Below are 11591 nucleotides of genomic sequence, written 5' to 3'. Positions count from 1 at the left end.
GTCAAAGAGAGGAGATATTAATTCATCTGACCCAATTCAATAACCATTTATTAAGTGTCTAATAAATACCAGATATGGTGCTAAGCTCTAGGGATACAATTAATATAAAGACCCAAAACAATGAGGCAGAAAAACTGGTAGAAGGGGAGGAGATACCAGAGGATAACTAGAAAAACCAGGCAGAGAAACAGATGCAGAGCAGAGAAGTTCATTTTCTGCCCGCAATAAAGAAAGGCCTTGAGAAGAGTTTGGTACTCTATCCCTTAGTTTCCTAATTAAAGACTGAAGAAGATGATATCAAAAAGACTTGAATCAACAGCATGATAATGAGATTAGAGTATAAGCTTAATATTAAAAAAAGCATTTTTGCTTATAGAGTGGAACCTCAACAGAGTCACTGATGCTGATGCCAAATGGAGTGGTTGTTTACTTATTGTTGTTTAAATTTTCTATTTTATATGTTGTTAATCTGGATATTTTCTATTTTAAAAATATTCATATATTCCATGTGCCATTAGTTTTATTGACATAGAGTTAGTAAAAATTATTTCTAATAATATTCATTTGTTGTGAATTCTTTTTCATTTTTAATATTGGTATTTTGCTTGACTACTTTTTAAAAATCGGACTGGCTATTTTATTTTATTTTTATTCTTTTTTTATTATTCTTTTTATGTTTCTGAATTCATAATTTTATTTATTAATTCGTTTATTATTTCAATTTTGTCGATCCTTATTTTTCAGTATTTCTACTTTGGTGATTAATTGAAATTTTTATATATTGTATAATACTATGATTAACTAAGATTTTTACAATTCATTGATTTTTTATGACTTTTTAAGATATATGTCCAATTTGTTGATCTATTCTCTATCTTCTTTGTTGGAGAAAGTGTTTAGACATAAATTTTCCCCTATAGCTGTCTCAGCTACGTTCCTCAAATTTTGCCTGGTTGTCTCATTGTTATTATGTTTAAATATGTTTCTATTATTTTTTCTGCTTTGTTTTAATCAATTCTTAAGCATTCAAGTATATAATTCCTAATTGACATTTTTTCCCAAAGGTTCTTTATTGAGCACATATTTTAGAACATTTGGTCAGAAAAATACAAATTTAATGGTAATTTTTGTAGTTAATTTATATATTTATACGTGTTATATATATATGTTTATATGTAATAAGTCATCCTTAACTTTCATTAAAGTATCATAAACATCCAATAATAAGTATACTTCTATTCTTATTCATTAGTTGCCTGAAGTCTATTATATCTAAAATCCCTAAAATTATATTCAAGTACTTAAATTCTTTCTTTTTCTTTCTTCTTTGTTTAGATTTGTCTTGCCTTTGACAAGAGTACATTGAATTCCTCTACTAACATAGTTTTATAGAGCTGGTTTATTACCCTCAACTGACTCCTCTTACTGGATAATCTTTCCACTGCTCTTAATTGTTTTAATTTAAGAATCGGAACATATCATAGAGATCAAACAATTGCCTTTTTTGTCCTTATCCTTGAATTTTCTGCTTGTTTTGAAACAATAGGGCATCCCCAAATATGGGGCTTTCCATACACTTTTTTCTCTTGGTTTTCTTGCCTGTCTGACAACTTCTCTGTCTCCTTTGTGAGCCACTTATCCCTTAACTTTAGCATCAATCAATGTCACCTAGTTCTTTGATCTAGGACTTCTATATATGCATTCTCTCTCCTGGTGATTTCATCCATTTCCATAGGTTCAGCATGTTAAGGCAGATAATTACATTTATATGCTGAGCTCTAAAATTTCCCCTGAACCCCTACTCCTTCAATGTTCTTTGATAATGCAGAATGTTGGAGGGGATGTGAGAAAACTGAGACACTGATATATTGTTGGTGGAATTGTGAATATTTCCAGCCATTCTGGAGAGCAATTTGGAACTATATTCAAAAAGTTATCAAACTCTTTGATCCAGCAGTGTTACTATTGGGCTTATATCCCAAAGAGATTTTAAAGAAGGGAAAGGGACCTGTATGTGCAAGAAAGTTTGTGGCAGGCCAAAAACTGGGAACTGAGTGGATGCCCATCAATTGGAGAGTGGCTGAATAAATTGTGGTATATGAATATTATGGAATATTATTGTTCTATAAGAAATGACCAGCAGGATGATTTCAGAAAGGTCTGGAGAGACTTACATGAACTGATGCTGAGTAAAATGAGCAGGACCAGGAAATCATTATATACTTCAACAACAATGCTATATGATGATCAATTGTGATGGGCATGGCCCTCTTCAACAATGAGATGAACCAAATCAGTTCCAAGAGAGCAGTAATGAACTGAACGAGCTACACCCAGTGAAAGAACTCTGGGACATGACTATGGAATTCCTAATCCCTCTATTTTTGTCCACCTGCATTTTTTATTTCCTTCACAGGTTAATTGTACATTATTTCAAAGTCTGATTCTTTTTGTACAGCAAGATAACTGTGTGGACATGTATACATATATTGTATTTGCCATGTGCTTTAGCATATTTAATATGTATTGGTCAACCTGCCATCTGGGCAAAGAGGTAGGGGAAGGGAGGGGAAAAATTGGAACAAAAGGTTTCAATGCTGAAAAATTACCCATGCATATATCTTGTAAATAAAAAGCTATAATAAAAAAATGTTCTTCTTTGCCCAACATCTCTATTTTGTCAGTGCTATCTTCCAAGATAACCAGACTTGAAATTTACAAGTCATCTCTAGTCTTTCCATCTCTTTCATCCTCCATTTCTATCAGTTGTCAATTCTTGTCGATTATACCAATACAGTTTTTGCATTCATCCTTCCTTTTTTTGTTTCCCACTATTACTATTTTTTCAACACTTACAACTTCTTGCCAGGAAAATTATAACACTTTATTGACTGTCCAACCTAGTCCTTTGCTTCCATAATTTTTCCTTCGTTTAGCTAAAATAATGATGATAATAATAATTTTTGTAATACACAGGTCTATCCATACCAACATTCTATTAAAAACTTTCAGTGACTTCCTACTAGGTAAAAGAGAAATAAAAATTCCTTTATGTCTTATCTAAAGCCCTTCACAATCTGGTTCACCCTATCTTTATGGTGTCATTTCATATTCTTCCTTTACATATTCTAATTTCCAGTTAAATCACATCATGAATCATTACACAAACTTGGCAAGCTATCACATCTATGCAGATGAAAAAGCCTTCCTGAATCTTTGCTTTCCCTCAAGATTCAGCTTATGTACTGTCTACTCTCTGAAACCTTCTCTCATCCCTTTGTTGTTCCTTTGTTGTTATTGGTCTTTCCCATATTATATTGAGCTTACTCATTTGGATGCATATTATATCCACTCTGTCTCCATTCAGATTAGTGGAATGTAAACTCTTAGAGGGAAAGGATCATTTCAATTTTGTCTTCATACCATCCAAGCATTTAATGAATTGCCTCTCTTAGGTACCTAACAAATGCATTTTGAATTGAATAGAATAAAATCCCAAAGACAACAGAAAAATCATATGGTTAATGTAAGTAATCTAAAGTTTATGAAATAGCATAAGCTCTGGAAGCAGAGGGTCTAGATTAAAATCCTGTCTGTGCAATTTTCAGATGATGAAATTGAAACTATTTCCACTCATATGAAAGAGTGTTCCAAATCACTATTGATCAGAGAAATGCAAATTAAGACAACTCTGAGATATCAATTCAACCTGTTGGATTGGCTAAGATGACAGGAAATGATAATGACCAATGTTGGAGGGGATGTAGGAAAACTGGGACACTGGTATATTTGTTGATGGAACTGTGACCAGATCCAACCATTCTGGAGAGCAATTTGGAATTATGCTCAAAAAGTTCTCATACTGTGCATACCCTTTGACCCAGTAGTGTTTCTCCTGGGCCTGTATCCCAAAGAGATCTTAAAGGAGGGAAAGAGACCCACATGTTTGCGGCAGCCCTTTTTATACTGGCAAGAAACTGGAAACTGAGTGGATGCCCATCAAATGGAGAATGGCTGAATAAATTATGGTATATGATTATTATGGATTGTTATTGTATGTTATGGAGTATTAATGACCAGCAGGATGATTTAAGAGAAGCCTGGAGAGACTTACATGAACTAATGCTGAGTGAAATGAGCAGAACCAGATCATTATATACCTCAACAACAATACTATATGATGATCAATTCTGATGGGCATGGCTGTCTTCAACAATGAGATGATTCAAACAAGTTTCACTTGTGCAGTGATAAAGAGAGCCGTCTACACCCAGAGAGAGAACCATGGGGACAGTGTGGACCACAACATAGCAGTCTCACTCTCTCTGTTGTTATTTGCTTGCATTTTGTTTTCTTTCTCAGTTTTTCTTTTTCTTCCTTCTTTGATTTTTCTTGTGCAGCAAGATAATTGTATAAATATCTATACATATTTTGGATTTAACATGTACTTTAACATATTTAACATGTATGGGACTAGCTGTCAACTAGGGGAATGGGTGTGGGGAAGGAGGGGAAAATTTGGAACAAAAGGTTTTGCTAGTCAAAGTTGAAAAATTACACGTGCATATGTTTTGTAAATAATAAAATAAAATAAAATAAAATCCTGTCTGTGATGCTTCCTGCTTGTGTGGCTTTAGAGTCAGATGACAACCCCTTTAGCCCTCTGTTTTTTCTTCTACTAGTCTAAATGTTCTATGAGGTATCTTTCAGCTCTATATCTTGGGTCAAAATTGCAAAAGACATCACTAAGGACATATTTGATTGCAGTAGGCTAAGGAACAGTTGCATGAGAGAAACTGAAATCTAATTGCTATCAGCATATGCATGCTATATTATAAAATGAAAAGGTTAAAAGCTCATTGAATAGTTCTTTCATGGAGGATTTATAAAATGATATGTATGAGAATTGCACAAGATTAGAAAACATAATACGAGTGGATAATGAGCTCCCTGGGTTAGAGATCCATATTCAAGAATGAGAATCATTGTTGCATACGTGATTCTATTTGGTCCAAACATTAAAGGGGAAAAATACATATAATCAGGCAATTATGTGATAATCAAAATACAAAATTATGTATGCTGAAGAGATGTTGTTTATTATCTGGCACATTAATTGTCTGAATAATTCTACAGTTTGGCATCTAGTTGGCTTGTTTTCCCATTAATATGTGTGTTTTTATTTTAGAAACACACACCTGTCACTGTTGTTATACTTTGATTAACGGTAAGAAATGTTTTCCTTCTCATTGGATTTTGATTGATTTGATATCTCTAAGAACACTTGGGAATGATGGGAGTTGATTTCAATTTGATGAACTGTGATAGCACTCTCTGTGCACCAGTTCTTAATTGGCTTCATTCTTTCGAACTCCCATCCTACAGAATAATCATTTATAGCAAGGTCAGATAATATAATAAATTTGAAGCGTTCTGAAAGTTTTAATATGCTATGAAAATATTAATTATTTAAAAATACTTATGACTATCAGGGATATTCAAGCCATTTTCCCTTAAAAAAAGTAGCCTGATAATTTTCTTTTACCATCAAGATTTATTCTTATTATTTTTGAAAAAAGAAAGTGAGAAAGAGTTAATACTACTGGCAAAGTTTGAAAATACTCTGAGTGCTTCCAATACATATTCTAATCCTCTCTAAAAGAAATCTTATGTTTCTTCTGGATCAGAAGTGGAACCATAGAAAGTAGGGACAAAACCTTAAAATTAAGATTAAAAATTATACTTGATATGTATCGGTGAAGGAAAGTAACTAGTCCTTGTACTAATATGAAAATGTGATCCACACCTCCTACATACTGCAGCTGGAAGGTAATGGAATGATCCAGTTAATAGAAATATCCATGGGAGTGGCCAAGGAGAAAACATGTAAGAGGCTAGAAAGTTATATAGGAATTAGACTCCAGAAAAAATTAAATATATTTAAAACAAAATAACATGTCTTGTTAACATTATAACAAGTCTTTTCTCGTGACAAAGTTGTGTTTCTCTTTACTGCCTGCTTTTGTCTCTTGCTGTAGCATTTTGCTAAATCCCCACCAAAGACAAAGTGGTAGGATTTTATTACAAATCCAGAGATGAGTAATGGCATCTTCACAGACCTTTCCCAGTCATGTATCACATCCAGCTTACCTGATCAAGTACCCTGGAGGTCAAGGGGGAAGAATCCAGAAAGGTTGGTTGCCAAACCAGATGTAAATCCGTTCCCATCCCAGATATTTCCCTGGGGGTTTGGGAGGGAAATTAAGTATCCCCAGGTCAAAGTACAAGGACAAAAAATTCCTTGGCAATAACTGGATAAAAAATGCCTGAGACAACAAATTAGGGAGGAATAGACAACTGAAGATATTGTGGAAGTTCATACTGCTAATTTAATAACTTTCTGTGTCTGTGTCTACTTTCTATTTCTATACATCTCTCTTTCTCTTCCTCTCTATCCATTTCCTTCTTAGATCTCTCCCACACTGTAGATGATAAGTCTATTACTGAAGAGCTAGCAGATCTGTATTGGAGTTTCAAATAGTTCTGAGAGATCTTTTAATTGGCTAGTGTCCTGCGTGACAACAGGCCTGATGATCCAAGGTGTTACTAATGTGGGAATTTCTGACTAGAGGAGAAAGACTCAGTGATGGACCAAGTTCCTATGTGGAATGGGATCTGTTACTTCCTTAATATACAGTGAAACTACCATGACAGCAGCTCTGGGGAGATTCACTTACCTGAATGGAAGAAACATTCTCTTAAATGTAGCATGTTAAAACTCCTTTTGCTTCTATGTTAAAAGACATAGCTTTCTTTGTATCAGATCAAAACTGCTTGGACCATCTAAACTGTCCTGGTAAAAGTTCTCCTAGTCTTCTCTTTCTAACTTGTAAGACATCTTAATGTATTCTTCTCCCCCTCTTCAATGTCCCCTTCCACTCTAACCCATACTTTCTCTTAAGGTAATGGTACTTTCTTTCAGGATTAGTTTCAGTACAGTCATTAGCTGTTAGGATTACCAGGTGAGAATTCAGGTTGTCTGGACAGTGACAAGGTGAAAATTCAGGTTGTCTGGACAATTACAAGGTGAGAACTCAGGTAGACTTGACAGTTCTCTGGCTCAGACCTTTGGTTTGGGCCTTTAAAGGGAGTTTACACCTTAGGAATTCTAAGAGGAGCAAGCTCATTGGTTGGAGTACTTCTTCCCAGAAGCCCTTGCATTATCCCATACCCATTCTCTGGGAGGATACAAGAGGACATCACTCCAGAGATAGAAGTCTCTGCTCTACATCAGGCTTGACACGGCTCTCTGCAGGAAGGGAAGTCACTTCTCTGGACAAGAGTTAATGGCAACTGTCTGGAGACAACAGTTCTCTACAGGAAGAAGAATCTGTCCAAGAGATTTGAGTTGACACAGCAGATCTCCTCCCAGAGAGCGATCAACAGCTTCTGGAGATGACAGCATGCTACAGAAAATGACTACACATAAAAGTAAGGATGGATATAATAGAAGGATAAGGACATAAAGACAATATTCCCTTTAAAGGGAGTTTACACCTTAGGAATCCTAGGAGGAGCAAGCTCATTGGTTGAAGTAATGTTTCCCAGAAGCCCTTGCGTTATGCCATGCCCATTCTCTGGGAGGATAAAAGAAGGGCAGCATTGGGTCTGAGAGAAATTGACTCTCTGGGATAGAGTTTTGACGCCAGGCAGGCTGAAAGGAGACCAGTCTGATTTGAGAAAGGACAAGAGCTGGAGGAGATTCAGAGCTCCCAAGAAACCTGCGCACAGAGGAAAAGATTTTACAGATCTCCTCCCAGAGAAGGATTATAATTGAGCAGACTACCAGACCCTCACAATCCAAGAACATTACAATTAGCAATTGCACAATGCAAGCTATAAATAATAAAATAAAAGTTGTCTTTTAGGTGACTGAATGTGTGTCATATTTAGGTTAATTATGCGAACCTAATTATGAGAAGTGCAGGATTCTAATAGCAGTTTCCTACTTGGGTCTTGAATGTGAACAAAATCCAAGATGCCCAAAGTATCAATCATTGGTTCAGCATTGTTGTATTATATATAAGTTCAACCATATATAATCATGTAAATGATTTGCCAAACTTTCAAGGTCACACTGAAAAAGAGAAGTTTTTGGCAAGTTCCATCACGAGCAAAACTCAGTCCCCTCTCCGAAAAAATGCAAAAATCTGTTGCTCAGTTATGCCTACCTCTTCTTGATCCTATTTATCATTTCTTGGCAGAGATACAGGATGGTTTGCCATTTCCTTCTCTAACTCATTTTACATATGGGGAAAGTAAGATAAATGAGACCAAGTAATTTGCCCAGGTTCACACAGCTAATAAGTCAGATTTGAACTCAGGAAGAAGAGACTTTCTGCTTCTAGGGCTGGCACCCTACCCACTGTGCCACCTATCTGCCATATGCAAAAACAGTTTTGCCTTCAGTTGTACTCTGCCTCTGATTCTTATTCAATATTCACCAGAAGTACTCATGTTCTAGCACCCTTCTCCATCATCTTGTAACATAACTAGCTGTGCTGTTCTTCAATATATTCTGCTTCGGGATATATAAAGTACACACTGTACATTCACTTTTTAGAAACAAGAACATAACTTTTACCACAAGGCAATCCACTTAGCATTTGATGCTACATGTTGGGGAAAAAGCAAGAGAGATGAAAGTCTTTGAAATCCTTCCCTTGTATCCAGGGCATCTTTATGTATCTAATCTATAAAATTAGAAGATTGGTCTAGATAATTATTTAGGTAGTTCTAAAATGTTTTCAGCATGTTTTTGTGTCCATTTTAAAAGAACAATTTTGCTTCATTTTAAAGAGTCAGATAGTCTTATTAGAAATGCATAATTTTAAAGAAAGCCAGAAATTTGATTCATCAACAGGAAAATGCTAAAATATTCCTGACTAGGATGAGCATTCCAGAATTCATCTACCTCCCTAAAATTGATCTGAGGGATTTCTCATCAGAGCAGAATCCAAGAGATTTCAGGTAATGATTATAGATATCTAAAGCTGGAAGCAAAGATCATCTATCTCTACATCTTTATTTTACACATGAGGAAACAAATCATTCTGCAAAATTCCTAAACCATTGTATTAGCTTCTTTTAAACACATTTTTCTCATATTTTATTTACTATGTAAGCAGTCTAGCTAAAAACACACAGGGTATATTTAATTCTTTTATTCAGACTTTCTGATTTTATGCAATCATGGGAGGCATCTCCATTAGAATGATTCCATGAAAATAAAGCCAACGTATAAAATGAAATGAATATCTACCAGTTTTTAGTTTTATACGTATTACATTCAATCTTATTCAACAAGTAATTAAATACCTTATTTATTACACACCTGTTATATGAAAGTCATTCTACTAAGACAAAAATAAGCCCTCAAGAATTGTACATTTTAAATAGATAAAACAATAGTGGAACATATTACTGAACAGGAGCTAAATTCAGTAATAGAATTTGGTGGGAAAGGCATCCATACTTCAGAGAAAAGGTAAACAGAGAAGACAGAGACAGAGAAGTAGGGCTTCAGCAGGTAAGGGGAGAACAAAGAGCAATTAGGGTCAGAAAAATCAGGGAATAAGCAATAAGAAAGGGTAGTCAGTGATATCAAAAGATGTAATAAAGTTGGAAAAGATCAAAATTAATAAAAATTCCTTGGATTTAGCTGTTAAGATGATATTTATGATTTTGGAAAAAGCAATCCATTGATGAAGTGAGAGTTCAGATATTCAGAGTTTTAAAACTGATTGGGAGATAAGTCATTGAAGTTCACACCTGTAAATCAGTTTTCCTCATTTTCTTTATTGGAATTGGGCCTAGAAATGGAGGGGGCAATGGGAATAGTGTAGACCTTTGAAAGGATGGCAATTCAAGTATATTTTTTTAAGGAAGGATACCTGTAAACAAGAAAGGATCAAAAAAGAAAGGAGAGAAAAAGAATTATTCAGTGGGAAGACTCAGAAAGGAGGTGGCAAGGAATAATTGTAAAAAAGCATAAGTGGAAAGTTTTATCTTGGGAAGGAGAATGCCACCTTTTTATCAGAATGGGGCAAAGGAGGGAGGGAATGGGATAATATTGAAGTTGCAATTTGCAGTTGTATTGTTATAATTTTCCAAAATTCGACACATGCAAACAAAGAAACCAAAGACAGAAAAGAACTAATTTCACTTTGACAGCAACTGCTAATCACAGCACTAATCTTCCCATCTTACACTGGAGATCAATACAATGGAACTAGAGAAGTCATTTAAGGAGCATCTAGCCTTATTTCCAAATCTAAGCAATTCTCTATTTTGTGCTAGCCTTTTTAGAGAAGTAATCTCCATCCTTTACAAGCAGGAGAGTACCATTTTCATGTCGAAAACTTTTCAGAGAATTAATTCAACATGATGGTAGCTGTATTATTGATGCACTGTTAATTGAGAAAACACATAATAACAAAACTATAATTAAGTAATGCTTTTTAAATGAATTTGTTTATTAGTCAGAATATCATCTGCACACACATATATGTCCTATATATGTGTGTATATATTATATATGTATTTATTACATTCCTACATATTATATGTATATGTCAGTCATAATACAGTTATAATGTTAACAAGACATGATATTTTGTTTTAAATATATTTAATTTTTAATATTTAATGAATTATAATATGTATTATAATATATAATAATATATATTAATATTAAATATAACATTATAACTGTGTGTATATATACATATATTTGTTATATGTTTATTTGAAAAGTAGCAACTTATTTATGTGTTAAATATAATTCCCCTGCAGAAGGTGTTTTGCTAAATAAAGGCCAAAGTATTAATAAGTTTTCTTATTTTATTAAAATATTTTGGGTTTTTTGGCACCACTTCATTTCCAAGAATACCTCTCACCATCTTCTGACCAGAGATCCATTCCTGTAAGAAAGGATCAGTGGTGGGGAAGAGCAGCTTGGAAAAGCCAAGCAACATCTGAAATAACTTGTCAATCAATATCTGCAATGTTCCACCTCTAGGGCAAATATTCCTTTATACACCACTTCCAACAACTCTGAACCCTCTCTCCCCCAAGAGATACAGAGGTACAGAGTCAATCTGGGAACCAGTACCTGAATTTACCTAAATGTAAGATTTTGAAATAGAAATAATTGAGGAAATAAACTAGTCCAACCCCATTCATTTAGCAAATTAAGAAACTGAGGCTATTGATAATCATTAGTTTCATTCTAATTTTCCATTTTTCTGGAGACAAGTCAGTGCTTATTTTGCTGAGCACTTTTTAAGATTTTAATTATTTTTGTGCAGAAGACCCAGGGGAGTATTCATTTCAATAAAATTCAAATATTTCTACATTTAGCATTTAAAAAAAGAAAAAAACTGAAGCTGTGAGAGAAATAAATACTTGCCCATGGTTATACAGCCAGTGAAGTTCAAGAGTCAGAACTAGAATTCATGTCTTTCCAGATGATTAGGTTTCACCAAGTAAAGTGAAAAGAAATATGAATGGAAAAGAAAAAAAATAGTGTC

Source organism: Sminthopsis crassicaudata, chromosome 3 (assembly GCF_048593235.1).
Source record: "Sminthopsis crassicaudata isolate SCR6 chromosome 3, ASM4859323v1, whole genome shotgun sequence".
NCBI classification, from domain to species: domain Eukaryota; kingdom Metazoa; phylum Chordata; class Mammalia; order Dasyuromorphia; family Dasyuridae; genus Sminthopsis; species Sminthopsis crassicaudata.
Note: the sequence above shows the minus strand (reverse complement) of the source record.